At 42.2% G+C, this 14,608-nt stretch overlaps 1 protein-coding gene across 1 annotated transcript in view; it reads left to right on the top strand.

The window, feature by feature from the left end:
• Nucleotides 1-14,608, top strand: part of HECW1 (HECT, C2 and WW domain containing E3 ubiquitin protein ligase 1) — an 803,434-nt gene that overhangs the window by 379,498 nt on the left and 409,328 nt on the right. The window lies entirely within an intron of this gene.

The following is a 14,608-nucleotide window of genomic DNA, read 5'->3' on the forward strand; positions in this document are numbered from 1 at the left end:
CAAGATTTTCTTAATGTATTTGGGTGCTCCTATGTTGGGTGCATATATATTTAAAATGTTTATGTCTTCTTGCTGGATTCTTCCTTTGAGTATTATGAAGTGACCTTCCGGGTCTCTCTTTATGGCCCTTCTTTGGAAGTCTATTTGTTCTGATATGAGTATTGCTACCCCTGCTTTTTTTTCCTGTCCGTTTGCTTGGAAAATTTGTTTCCAGCCCTTCACTTTCAGTCTGTGTAAGTCTTTTGTCCTGAGATGGGTCTCTTGTAGGCAGCATATGTGTGGGTCATGTTTTCTTATCCATTCAGCTGTTCTATGTCTTTTGATTGGAGCATTTAATCCATTTACATTTAAGGTTATTATCGATAGGTAGTTATTCATTGCGATTATTTCCTACCTGTGTTCCTCTGTCTTTCTCTTTTCCTTCCTTTCCTTAAAGCAGTCCCTTTAGCATCTCTTGCAGAGCTGGTTTGGTGGAGCTGTATTCTTTTAGACTTCTTTTGTCTGGGAAACTCTTTATTTGGTCTTCTGTCTTGATCGAGAGCTTTGCTGGGTAAAGTAGTCTTGGTTGCAGGCCTCTGGTTCTCATTCCTTGGAATATTTTTTGCCATTCTCTTCTGGCTTGGAGCGTTTCCATTGAGAAGTCAGTTGCTAACCTTATTGGGCCTCCCTTGTATGTTACTTCCTTTTTCTCCCTTGCTGCCTTTAAGATCCTCTCTTTGTCTTGGAAATTTGCTGTTTTAATTATGATGTGTCTTGCAGTGGGTCTCTCTGGGTTCCTCTTGCTTGGGACTCTCTGTGATTCCTGGATTTGGGTGACTTTTTCTCTCCTCATATTAGGGAAATTTTCCATCATTACTTTTTCAAACAGGTTTTCTATCCCTTGCTCTTCTTCTTCTCCTTCCGGTATTCCTATTATACGGATATTGTTACGTTTCATGTTGTCCTGCATTTCCCTTATTGCCTCTGCATTCTTTCTGAGCCTCTTTTCCTTTTCTTGCTCTTTCTGGGTGTTTTTTTCTACTTTGTCCTCCAGCTCGCTGATCCGATCCTCTGCTTCATCAAGCCTGCTTTTAATTCCTTCTACTGGGTTCTTCAATTCAGAAATTGTATTCTTCATTTCCTCTTGGCTCTTGTTGATATTTTCTATTTCCTTTTTCATGTTGATATAGTTTGCAGTGACTTCATTGTAGTTTCCTTGTAGTTTCTGGTAGTTCTCTTTGAGCTCAGAGAGCTCAGTGAGCTTCCTGATGACCATTGCTTTGAACTCAGTGTCTGATAGTTGGCTTGCCTCTTTTTCAGTTAGATTTCTTTCTGAGGCTTCCTCCTTTCCTTTCATTTGCGAATTGTTTCTTTGTCTTCCCATTGTTTGTGAGGCTTTTCTTGTTGGCCTCTGCTTCTTAAATTGATCTATTCTGACTCCCTGGGTTTATGGTATGAACTTCTATGGTAGAATGCCAATGGGATTCGGTGGTGCTGTCTCCTTAATCTCCTGTGCTCACGGGTCTTGAGCTGACGTTTATGGGTTTAACACGGTCTAACTCTAGTCTTTTCAGCACTCCAGGTTTTGTTGTCTCACTTGTGGGAAAAAGAGAAAGGGGGGAAGAAAGAAAAGAAAGAAAAAACAAACAAACAAACAACCCCCCCCAAAAAAAAACAAAACAAAGATGGGAAGGAGGGAAAAAGGAAATAGAAAAGGAGGAAAGGAAGGAAGGAGGGAAGAAGGAATAAAGAAAGATCGGAGGCAAGATAAGAAGGAATTTTAACAAAAATTAAAACATAGAAATAGATAAAAGAAGGCAGGAAGAAGACGTAAAACTGGTAAAGGATGGGAGGAAGAAGGAATGAAGAAAAAAAAGAGAGAGAGGAAGAAGGAATTCAGGGGGAAAGGAAAAAAAAAAAAATCTTCTGTTGGCTTTAAACCGGTCAGGTTAGTTCTGCTGGTGTCCTGTCTGTGCAACGGGAGGGGGTGGTTGGAAGGATTGGTTTCACTTTTCTCCCTTCCTGGGTCACACTCTTCGCTGTTGTTCACCCTACAGACTCCACTATCACTGTAGCTCCCCTCTGCTGGGTGTTCTGCCTTTGTCCTAGAGAGCTAGTAGGGCCTGCAGGGTGGGCAAGTGTTTAGGTAGGCGTTGTAGGTGTGGTCCCTGGCAGCCAATCAGGCCGTTGATCAGCCAATCCAGCCGCTTTGGCTTGGGATGTGTGCGCGCAGCAGGGGTATCTCGCAGCTTTGGGTTTGTGAGGCTCTCATGCGGCTTTGTGCTTGGAGCGTGCAGCTGGCCAATCCAGCCCCCTGGCTTGGGGCGTGCAGGCATCGGATTCAGCCGCCTTGGGGTTAGGACGCTTGCCAGCGCTTTGTGCTTGGAAAACACGCATCCAGCCGGCCCTGCGCTTGGGGGGCCGATCCAGCCACCCTGGGCTTGAGTCTCTCAGGCGGGCGGGCCGCCCTGGGACGGAATCACGCAGCACTCGTTTCTGAGGTTTTGGGCCTGTGGGTGGAGCAGCTAGCCTCTGCTCCAGATGATCTCGGAGGTTTCAGGTGTGGGCGCCCCTCCGGGGTTTCATGTATGGGCCCCGTTCGCTAATCTACGCGCGCGCATGTGCGCGCGCGCGAGCGCAACCAGACCTCAGGTGAACACTGTGGCTCTGGTGCTGCTTATTCGGCTGGGAGTCCAGGGGCGGAGAGGGGAGGGGCGCCAGGGGCCTTGGCTGCTATCGAGAGTTCTCTAACTAGCCCCTGAGTGTCTCTATTTTCTTTTTCTTTTTGAGAAATTCTTCCTTTTCAAGCCCCCCTGATCCAATCAAGCACCTGGCTGCTCACAGCTCAGCCTGGCCCTCTCCCAAGACTCCTGCAGCAGCCCCTGCGCCTGGGTGGCGCTTCTGCCGCCCTTGGCCCTTGTACCGCGCGTTCCCGGTCCTGGGTTCCTGGGACATTATTGTCCTTGAGCGCTCTTCTTACCTTCAGATCTTTCAATGTCCTCTATCTTTGGTCTCTGATCTTCGTATATGCTGGAATACTGTTGGCTGTTCGCTCTGCTCCTCAGATCATCTAGGTATTTCCCTGGCATTGAGGGGAAGTGGATTCCGCTCCCACCTATGTTGCCGCCATCTTCCGAATCGATATATCCCATCATTGTTTTTTCAAACAGGTTTTCTATCCCTTGCTCTTCTTCTTCTCCTTCCGGTATTCCTATTATACGGATATTGTTAGGTTTCATGTTGTCTTGCATTTCCCTTATTGCCTTTGCATTCTTTCTGAGCCTCTTTTCCTTTTCTTGCTCTTTCTGGGTATTTTTTTCTACTTTGTCCTCCAGCTCGCTGATCCGATCCTCTGCTTCATCAAGCCTGCTTTTAATTCCTTCTACTGTGTTCTTCAATTCAGAAATTGTATTCTTCATTTCCTCTTGCCACTTGTTGATAATTTCTATCTCCTTTTTCATGTTGATATAGTTTGCAGTGACTTCATTGTGGTTTCCCTGTAGTTTCTGATCGTTCTCTGTGAGCTGAGAGAGCTCAGTGAACTTCCTGATAACCATTGCTTTGAAGTCACTATCTGATAGTTGACTTGCCTCTTTTTCAGTTAGCTTTCTTTCTGAGGCTTCCTCCTTTCCTCTCATTTGGGGATTGTTTCTTTGTCTTCCCATTGGTTGTGAGACTCTTCTTGTTAGCCTCTGCTTCTTAAATTGATCTATTCTGATTCCCTGGGTTTGTGGCATGAACTTCAATGGTAGAATGCCAATGGGATTCAGTGGTGCTGTCTCCCTAATCTCCTGTGCCCACTGGTCTTGAGGTGACATTTATGGGTGTAACATGGTCTAACTCTGGTCTTTTCAGCACTCCAGGTTTTCTTCTCTCACCTTTGGGAAAAAGAGGAATGGGGGCAAAAAAAAAGAAGGGAAGGAGGGAAAATGGGAATAGAAAAGGAAAGGAAGGAAGGAAGGAAGAAGTAATAAGGAAAGATTGGAGGCAATATAAGAAGGAATTTTAACAAAAATTAAAACAAAAGAATAAATAAAAGAAGGCAGGAAGAAAGATAAAAAAGGTAAAGGATGGAAGGAAGAAGGAATAAAAAAAAGAAAGAAGGACAGAGAGCAAGAAAGAATTCAGGTGGAAAGGAGGAAAGGAAAAAAAAAAGTCTTCTGCTGGCTTTAAACCAGTCAGGTTAGTTCTGCTGGTCTTCCTGTCTGTGGATTGAGTGGGGGTGGTTGGAAGGATTGGTTTCACATTTCTCCCTTCCTGAGCCACACTCTTCGCTGTTGTTCAGCCTTCAGTCCAGTTCCTCCAGGTCCCCCTGCTCCCCACTAGGCCTTCATTTCATCAGCTGTGCTGTCCTTGAGTTGCACCAAGTAGGGACAACTCACATTACACCTTCTTGCTCTCTGCTGTCTTAGATGCTAGGGGCTCTTGGTGCTGCTATGGGGTAGTTCAGCCCCCTACTGGATCGAGTATTTCCGGGGAATGCAGTCTCCCCTACCTCTGCAGCTCCCCTCTGCTGGGTGTTGTTTCTTAGTCCTAGAGAGCCAGTATCCCTGCATGGTTCTGTGCGCAGGGGCTAGGTAGAAGTTTTTCAGAACCGGTGCTTTTGGGTGTGGTCGTCTGTAGGCAGCTAGGCTGTTGATCGGGTTGTGTGGCCAATCTCAGCTTTGGTCCTGGGTTGGCTGCTGATCCCCCGCCTTGGGTCTGTGTGCGGGGGCAGCCAGCCACTGATCCGGTTGCGTACCCACCTGAGGGTTCAGGTGTGGGCGCCTACCCAGGCATTTTTTGTCTGTGCGCCCAGGCAGCCGGGCCGCTTATCAGGGCACATGCTCACCTGGAGTTTCAGCTGTGGGCCCCCAGTCCGCTAATCTGGGTGTGCACCTGCTGGGCTTCAGGTGAGTGCTGGGGCTGCTTTTCAGTGTTCACAATCCAGTGGCTGAGGGGGGAGGGGCGCCAGAGGCCGCAGCTGCTGCCGAGAGTTCTCTAACTAGCTGCCGAGTGCATTTATTTTCTTTTCCTTTTTGAGAAATTCTTCCTCTTCAAGACCCCCTGGTCCAAACAAGCACCTGGCCTCTCACACAGCCCAGCCTGGCTCTCTCCCAAGAATCCTGTAGCAGACCCTGCTTCCGGGCTGGGGCTTCAGCCGCCCTGGTCCCCGCCCTGGTCCCAGGGACCTTATCGTCCTTAAGCACTCCTCTTACCGTCAGATCTTTCAATGTCCGCTATCTTTGGTCTCCGATCTTCATATATGCTGGAATACTGTTGGCTGTTCACTCTGCTCCTCAGATCAGCTAGGTATTTAACTGGTGTTGAGGGGAAGTGGACTCTGCTCCCACCTATCTCGCCGCCATCTTCTCTCTCCAAGGTCATGCATATCTTACAGACAGATGTTTATTGCATCCTCATTCATAATTGTCAAAAGATGGAAGTAATCAAGAAGTCCTTCAGGAGTTGAATGGGTAAATAAACTGTTCTAAATTCAGATAATGGAATATCATTTGATGCCAAAAAGAAGTGAGCCATCAACTCATGAAAAGACATGGAATGCATATTACTAAGTGAAAAAAGAAAAGCCATTCTGGAAAAAAAAAAGCCAATCATATATATAGCATGATTATAATTACATCACATTGTGGAAAAGGTAAAACTATTGAGATAGTCAAAAGATCAGTTGTTTCTAGGGGGTGAGTGTGTAGAGATGAATATGCATAGTGCAGAGGAATTTTAGGACAGTGGAAAATACTGTGTGTGATACTCTAATGATAGATGCACGTCATCATACTTTTGTGAAAACTATCAGAATGTACAACACCAAGAGTGAAAACTAATGTAAAGTATGGACTTTAGGGAAAGAGGTATTTATATGTCATCTGTGATTATGATGCCTCAATGTAAACTCATTTGTAATAACTACACCTCTCTGGTATGGAATGTTGATAATGGGAGAGGCTGTGCATTTGTTCGGTAGGCAATCTACAAAAAATGACTATACTCCCTCAAAACTTTGTTGTGAATCTACAACTCCTCTAAAAGAAAAGTCATTTTACCAAAAACAAAAACATTGACAACTTTAGCCTGTGTCTGTCTAGGTTTAAATTTTTTTTTAAAGAAATTAGACTTCTGTCCAAAATGGTGGTGTAGGTAGGTACACTTTGCCTCCTCACACAACCAAAAGAAGGACAACAACACATTTAAAAAAATAAAAATTAAAAAAAAAAAACAACACTGCCAGAAAATCAAACTGCATATAAGTCCAACAACCAAGGAGTTAGAGAAGAAACATTCATTTAGACTGGTAATAGGGGTAGAGATGGGCATCTGGGGTTGAGAAGACTTACAGCAAGGTGACACCTGGAGGACTTGTTGGGCAAGGTGGTGGCTGGTGGACTGGGAGGCCCCACATTTGCATGTGGATAAACCGGGAGGAACACCTGGGGAGCAAGACAGACCACACAACCCAGGTTTCCAATGAGGGGAAATAAAGCCTCAAAACCTGTGGCTGTAAAAACCTATGGGAATTGCATCAGTGGGAGAAACTCCCAGCCTCACAGGAGAGATCCTTGGAGAGACCCACAGGGTCTTCGAATGTACACAAGCCCACCCACTAGGGAAATCAGTACCAGAAGGACCCAACTTGCTTGTGGAAGTGACTGAAAGTGGGCAGAGAGCTGAGCAAGTGGCATTGTTTCCTCTTGGTCCCCTCTCCCACAAGGCAGTGAACTGGGTTGCCCTGCCATGGCAAATACCTAACACTCCACCCTGTACAGTGTAAAAGATGCCCAAGACAAAAAATATGGCCCAAATGAAAGAACAGATCAAAGTTCCAAATATAGAATTAAGTGATGAAGAGACAGACAAGCTATCACATGCAGAGTCAACACACTGATAATCAGGTTGCTCATGGAAATGGTTGAGTGTGAGGTCACAGAATAGAAGAAAAAGTGAAGGCTATACAAAGTGAAATAGGGGAAAACTTGTCAGGAATATGTATAAAGGACACGTGGACAAAACCAAAGGAAGGTAGGATAAATGGTGGAAAGTAGGGATGACTGGGGTTGGGGAAATGGTGGGGGGAAAATGAAGACAATTGTACTTGAACAACAATAAAAACAGAGAAATTAAAATATATACAAAAAAAAAAAAAAGAAAATGATTAGCTTGGCAGTTTGGCCAACATAGAATTGCAGGTTCAAAATAAGCCAGAGGCATTGACAATTTTGTTTTTATTTTGTAATTTAGAAATGTCACCAAGCTGTGTGTCTTTTTAGTGTTTTCTCTTCGATACTTGGTGGAATTTTCATAGTTTGAGACTCAGATCTCTCTAGCTCTTGAAAAGATTTTTAAATTATGTATTTAGTTTTTCTTCACCTCTAATCTCTCTTATCTCAGTCTGGACCTCTTCTAAGTTTTAGATCTTGAAACTTCTCACATTTTGTATCTCTGTGTTTTCAGTCGACTTTGTATGGAATTTTCTTTTTTACTATCTTCATGTTTTTAATTCATAAGAATGATTTCTTTCTACTTGATGGCTTCTTTTCCATAAAAATCTACTCTTAATTTATAAAAGCAATTTTTTTAGCATTCTGTAAGGATACAACCTAGAATTCCTTTGAACTTTCCTTCTGTCTTCTACATTATCTCCATTTCCTCTATGATAAAATATTTTGGTTTTTCATCTTCTTTTTTTTCATAACTTGGCTTGTCTTAAAGGTGATTCATGATGGCCATTTCATGTTTAAAAATTAAAATTAGGTTGGTTAATATAAAACAAGAAATTATATAGAGGGAAGATGGCGGCGAGATAGGTGGGAGCAGTCAACTTCTCTCTGCACCTGGGTGAAACACCTACCCAATCTACTGAGGAACAAAGCGAACAGCCAACAACACCTGAGCGTTAATGAAGATAGGAGACCAAAAAGTATAGAGGACACTGAAAAAGCAGAAAGTAAGGGGATTGCTTCAGGACAAAAAGGTCCCTGGGACTAGTGCGAGGACCAGGGTCTACTGCAGCCCCAGGCTCGCACCTGCCATGCCTGCCAGGCCTGTCGCAAGACTCCTTGGAGAGAGTCGGGTTCACGGCTTCCTGCCCTGACAAACAAGGTTTGAGCAGCACCTAGAGAGACCTGGTTGCTTGAAGTCACAGGGAGGGGAATAAGGAAAGCGGTAAACCCACAGAGACCGTGGGCGCTGGCTGGGGAGAGTGGAGAGTTGGACCGTGTGGGACCCTGACCCGAACAGTCCCATGTATAGCTGGAGAGGTGGGCTGTGCCAGAGGACAGGCCCTTCCTTGTACAGAGGGAGACACAGGTTTGAGCACGAGGATTTTCCCAAAAAGAAAAAGACCCTCTGGGGCACTTAGGGAATTCCCCTGCAGTAACAGCTCCAGTCTCCTCTCCACCTGGCTACCCACCCATCCGGGAAATGTGCACATCCACCACAGTCTGTACGCACCCACCAGAGAGTGTCCGCCCTCATCTTGGGAGGAGCTGAGACCACAGGCACCAACCAGGGAGTGTGCCCAGCGACCTGGGAGTGTGCTTACCCACCGGGCACTGTGTGTATGACCGAGGAGTGTCCGCACTTCATCTTGGAGGGAACTGAGACCACAGGCACCTGGGAGAGTGTGAATCAAGGAAGGCTACTTGTGCACACCCATAGCCCAGACAGGGTCTACCATAAAAAAGAGTACGTACAATCCGGGAACACCAGTATACCTCCGGGAAGAGGAAACCCACCAACAAAGGAAACACCAACAGATAAGAACAGGAGAAGGTGAAGGAGGGAGGAGAAATCAAACTAAGTCAACCCAAGACCTATGTGAAAATACAAATAAATAGTGAAGAAATCACTAAGAAAAAACAACTGAACAAGAGCAAGAGAAAAGCCTCAAAACCTTCTACGCTCAGAAGAACCAGCTCCAACAAAACCTGCCCACACCTGCACAACAGAAAACAAGAGGTGGGGGACACTCTTACCATTAGATAACAAACTGGTGGGAAAGACCCAAGAGACAAAGACCCAACAAGAACCAAAAACCAAACACATACACAGAGCCAACATAAACACCAGCCCAAGATCATTAAGATCAGGAGATCAAGGAGACTGTGCCACTAATTCTCACAGGTATTCTATCACAAAAGTTTACACGAAAAACCCAGGCAGTCAGAACAGAGCAACTTAAGAAGCAGAGGCTAACAGAAAGAGGCTTGCAAACAATGGGAAAACAAAGAAACAATCCCCAAATGAAAGGAAAGGGGGAAGTGTCAGAAAAAATGGTAAATGAAAAAGAGGCAAGTCAACTATCAGATGTGGAGTTCAAAGCATTGGTTATAAGGAAGCTTCATGAGATCACACAGAATTACCAAAAACTACAGGGAAACTACAATGAACTCACTGCAAACTATATCAACATGAAAAAAGAAACAGAAACTAACAACAAGGGCCAAGAGGAACTGAAGAATACAATTTCTGAACTGAAGAACACAGTAGAAGGAATCAAAAGCAGGCTTGATGAGGCAGAGGATTGGATCAGCAAACTGGATGACAAGGACCCAGAATGAGCAAGAAAATGAAAAGAGGCTCAGAAAGAATGAAGAGGGGTTAAGGGAAATACAGGACAACATGAAACATAATAATATCCATATAATAGGGATACCAGACGGAGAAGAGGAAGAGCAAGGGACAGAAAACCTGGTTGAAAAAGTAATGATGGAAAATTTCCCTAATTTGATGAGAGAAAAAGTGCACACAAATGCAGGAAACACAAAGAGTCCCAATCAAGAGGAACCAAAGAGGACCACTGCAACACACATCATAATTAAAATGGCAAAATTCCAAGACAAAGAGAGAATCTTAAAGGCACTAATAGAGAAACAGGAAATGACATACAAGGGAGCCCCAATAAGGTTAGCAAATGACTTCTCAATGAAAAAGCTCCAAGCCAGAAAAGAATGGCAAAAAAATATTCCAAGCAATGAGAACTAGAGGTCAGCAACCAAGACTACTCTCCCAGTAAGGCTCTCAATCAAGATAGAAGGCCAGATAAGGAGTTTCCAAGACAAAAGAAGTCTAAAGAATACACTTCCACCAAACCAGCTCTGCAAGAGATGACAAAGAGACTTCTTTAAGGAAAGGATGGAAAAGAGAAAGAGAGGAATACAGGTATGAAAAATTGGCAATAAATAAGTACCTATCAATAATAAGCTTAAAAGTAAATGGATTAAATGTTCCAATCAAAAGACATAGAATAGTTTAAAGGATAAGAAAGCATGACCCACACATATGCTGCCTACAAGAGACCCATCTCAGGACAAAAGACTTACACAGACTGAAAGTGAAGGGCTGGAAACAAATTCTCCAAGCAAAAGGGCAAGAAAAGAAAGCAGGGGTAGCAATACTCATACCAGACAAAATAGATTTCAAAAGAAGGGCCATAAAGAGAGGCCCAGATGGTCACTTCATAATACTCAAAGGAAGAATCCACCAAGAAGACATAAACATTGTAAATATATATGCTCCCAACAGAGGAGCCCCAAATACATAAATAAAATCTTGGAAGACTTCAAGAAAGATGCTGACAGCAACATAATTATAGTACGGGATTTTAATACCCCACTGTCAATGATGGACAGTTCTTCCAAATAACATATCAACAAAGATATTGTGGCACTTAACAACGCCCTAGATGAAATGGACTTAACTGATATATATAGAGCCTTTACTCCAAAGAAGCAAAATACACATTCTTTTCACATGCACATGGAACATTTTCAAAGATAGACCACATGTAGGACACGAAAAAAGCCTAGACAAATTCAAGAAAATTGAAATCATATCAAGCACTTTCTCTGACCATAAAGGACTGAAACTATATAAAAATTTCAAGGAAAAAATACCAAAACATTAGAAAACATGGAGATTTAATACTATGCTATTAAATAATGAATGCGTGAAGAATGAGATTAGGGAAGAAATTAAAAAGTTTCTAGAAACAAATGAAAATCAACTAACAACAATCCAAAACCTATGGGGGAAAACAAAGGCAGTCCTGAGAGGGAAGTTCATGGTGATATAGGCCTACCTAAAGAGAATAGAAATATCTCAAATAAACAACCTAACCCTACATCTACAGGAACTGGAGGAACAACAACAAAGACAACCCAGAGCAATTACAAGGATGGAAATAACCAAGATCAGAGCAGAATTAAATGACATAGAGACTAAAAGCAGAATTCTACGGATCAATGAATCCAAGAGCTGGTTCTCTGAAAAGATAAACAAATCGACAAGACCTTAAGAGGCTCATCAATAAAAAAAAGAGACAAGACACAAAAAAAACACAATCAGAAAAGAAAGAGGGGAGACTACCACTGATACCACTGAAATGCAAAGTATTGTAACAAATCACTATGAAGAACTATATGCCAAGAAATGTGAAAACCTAGATGAAATGGACAAATTTTAAGAAAAATATAACCTCCCAAAACACAATGAAGAAGAAGTAGAAAGCCTGAAGAGACCAATAACACATGATAAAATTGAAAGAGCAATCAAAATGCATCCAACACACAAAAACCTTGGACCAGATGGTTTCACAGGAGAATTCTACAGAGCATATAAGGGAGAGGTAAAGGATAGATGCTAAAATCCTCAACAACATCCTTGCAAACCACATCCCGCAATACATTAAAAAGATCATACACCATGACCAAGAGGGATTCATCCCAGGGATGCAAGAATGGTACAATATTCAAAAACAATAAACATAATACACCATATAAACAAAAGCAAAGACAAAAATCACAAGATCATATCAATAGATGTGGAAAAAGCATTTGATAAGATACACCACCCATATATGATAAAAACACTCAGCAAAGTGGGAATAGAGGGGGCATGCCTCTGCATAATAGAGGCCATATATGAGAGACCTACAACCAACATCATACTCAATGAACAAAAACTTAAAGCTTTCCCACTAAGATCAGGAACAAGACAAGGATGCCCTCTCTCACCACTCCTATTCAACATAGTACTAGAAGTCCTAGCCACAGCAATCAGACAAGAAAAAGAAATAAAAGGCATCCAAATTGGAAAGGAGGAAATGAAACTGGCAGTGTTTACAGATGAGATGATAGTGTACATGGAAAACCCTATAGACTCCACCAAAAAATGACTTGACCTAATAAATGAATTTGTCAAAAGAGCTGTATAAAAAGTCAATACTCAGAAATCAAATGCATTCCTGTATACCTACAATGAAACTGCAGAAACAGAAATCAGGAAAAAAAATCCCATTTGATATAGCGAGAAGAAAAATAAAGTGCCTAGGAATAAACCTAACCAAGGAGGTAAATGCCTGTACTCAGAAAACTGCAGTATATGAAGAAAGAAATTAAGGAAGATACAAACAAATGGAAGCATGTACCATGCTCATGGATTGGAACAATTAACATCATCAAAATGGCCATACTACCCAAAGCGATTTATAGATTCAATGCAATCCCTATTAAAGTACCCATGACATATTTCACAGATATAGAACAAATGTTTCAGAAATTGATATGGAACTATAAACAACCCCAAATAGCTGCAGCAATTTTGAGAAAGAAGAACAAAGCAGGAGGGATCACAATTCCTGATATCAAACTGTATTACAAGGCCACTCTAATCAAAACAGCCTGGTACTGGCATCAAAACAGGCACATAGACCAATGAACAGAACAGAGAGCCCAGAAATAAACTCAAGTCTATACGATCAATTAATATTTGACAAAGGAGGCAGGAGCATAAAACGGAGCAAAAACAGCCTCTTCAACAGATGGTGTTGGGAGATCTGGACAGCTACGTGCAAAAAAATGAAACTTGATCACCAACTTACACCATACACAAAAATAAATTCAAGATAGATAAAATACTTAAAATATAAGTCATAACACCATAAAAGTCCTAGAGGAAAACATTGACAGGAAGATCTCAGACATTCCATGCAGCAACGTTCTAACAGACATGTCTCCTAAAGCAAGAGACATAAAGGAAAGAATAAACAAATGGGACCTCATCAAAATAAAAACCTTCTGCATTGCTAAAGAAAACAGCACCAAATTACAAAGAGAACCAACAGTATGGGAAAACATGTTTGCCAATGATACCTCAGACAAGGGCCTGATCTCCAAAATATATAAAGAACTCACAGGACTCCACTCCAGGAAGACAAACAGCCCAATTACAAAATGGGCGAAGGACTTGAACAGACACTTCTCCAAGGAAGACATACAGAGGGCCCAGAGACATATGAAAAGATGCTCAGCATCACTAGCCATCAGAGAGATGCAAATTAAAACCACAATGTGGTACCATCTCACACCAGTCACAGTGGCCAACTTAAACAAATAAACAAACAAATGTTGGAGAGGATGTGCAGAAAAGAAAACCCTAGTACATTGTTGGTGGGAAAGCAGACTGGTGCGGCCAGTGTGGTAAACAGTATGGAATTTCCTCAGAAAACTAAAAATGGAACTGCCCTTTGACCTAGCAATTCCACTGCTGGGATTATACCCTAAGAACCCTGAAACACCAATGTAAAAGAACCTATGCACCCCAATGTTCATAACAGCACTATTTACAATAGCCACGTACTGGAAGCATTCTACGTGCCCATCAGCAAATCAATGGATCAAAAAACCATGGTACAATTACACAATGGTATTCTTTGCAGCAGAAAGAAAGAAGGAGCTTATACCCTTTGCAACAGCATGGATGGAACTGGAAAGCATTATGCCAAGTGAAATAAGTGAGGCAGTGAGGGACAAATACCATATGATCTCACCTTTAACTGGAACACAATCAACAGAAGAAAAAAAGCAAAGGAAATATAACCAGAGACATTGAAGTTAAGAACGATCTAACAATAGCCCGAGTGGAGTGGGGAGGGGGCAGTGGGGAGAGGGATTTACAGGAACTACTATATAGGACATGTGGACAAAATCAAAGGGGAGGGTGGAGGTGGGGGATGAGGTTGGTTTGGCTGTGGTGGGGTAGAGGGATTGGGGGTAAATGTGGACAACTGTAATTGAATAACAATAAAAATTTAAAAAAATAAAAATAAAACATGAAATTAAATATTTGTTTATCTTAGAAGAAAATGCTTAAGAACTCCTGACTTGCTATCATTATGTTCTTACTTAAGTGCTTGAGAAATAACAATTATTTTTACTAACATTCATAAACAGAAGAAACCCAAAGAATTTCTCCACTAGCTGCCAGAAATGAAGGGAATTTTTAATTTTTACTAAGTAAAAATCTTAAAACCTAAGAGTCACCTATGAGTTGCAGGGTAGGCAGCATGGAACCGGGAAGGAGATGGAATCTCTGTTGATTTTTTCCATTTTGTCTCTGTCATGCAGACATAGGATCCTAATCCCACCAGATGAGAGAAAAACACCCCCAAACTAGGTTCAAAAGGCTACTTTATAAAGTTGTCAGGATTGGTTCATCTCCTATAGCCACCCCCAGCCAATATCATTTTTCTTTTGCTCATTTCAAGGTAACATTGCCAGCAATTACATTTAAATAGAGATGTAAATTAGCAGTAAAGAAGCAAGCCCAAAATGGTCATAAAAATATAACATGC

This window comes from Desmodus rotundus, chromosome 6, assembly GCF_022682495.2.
Source record: "Desmodus rotundus isolate HL8 chromosome 6, HLdesRot8A.1, whole genome shotgun sequence".
Lineage (NCBI taxonomy): Eukaryota > Metazoa > Chordata > Mammalia > Chiroptera > Phyllostomidae > Desmodus > Desmodus rotundus.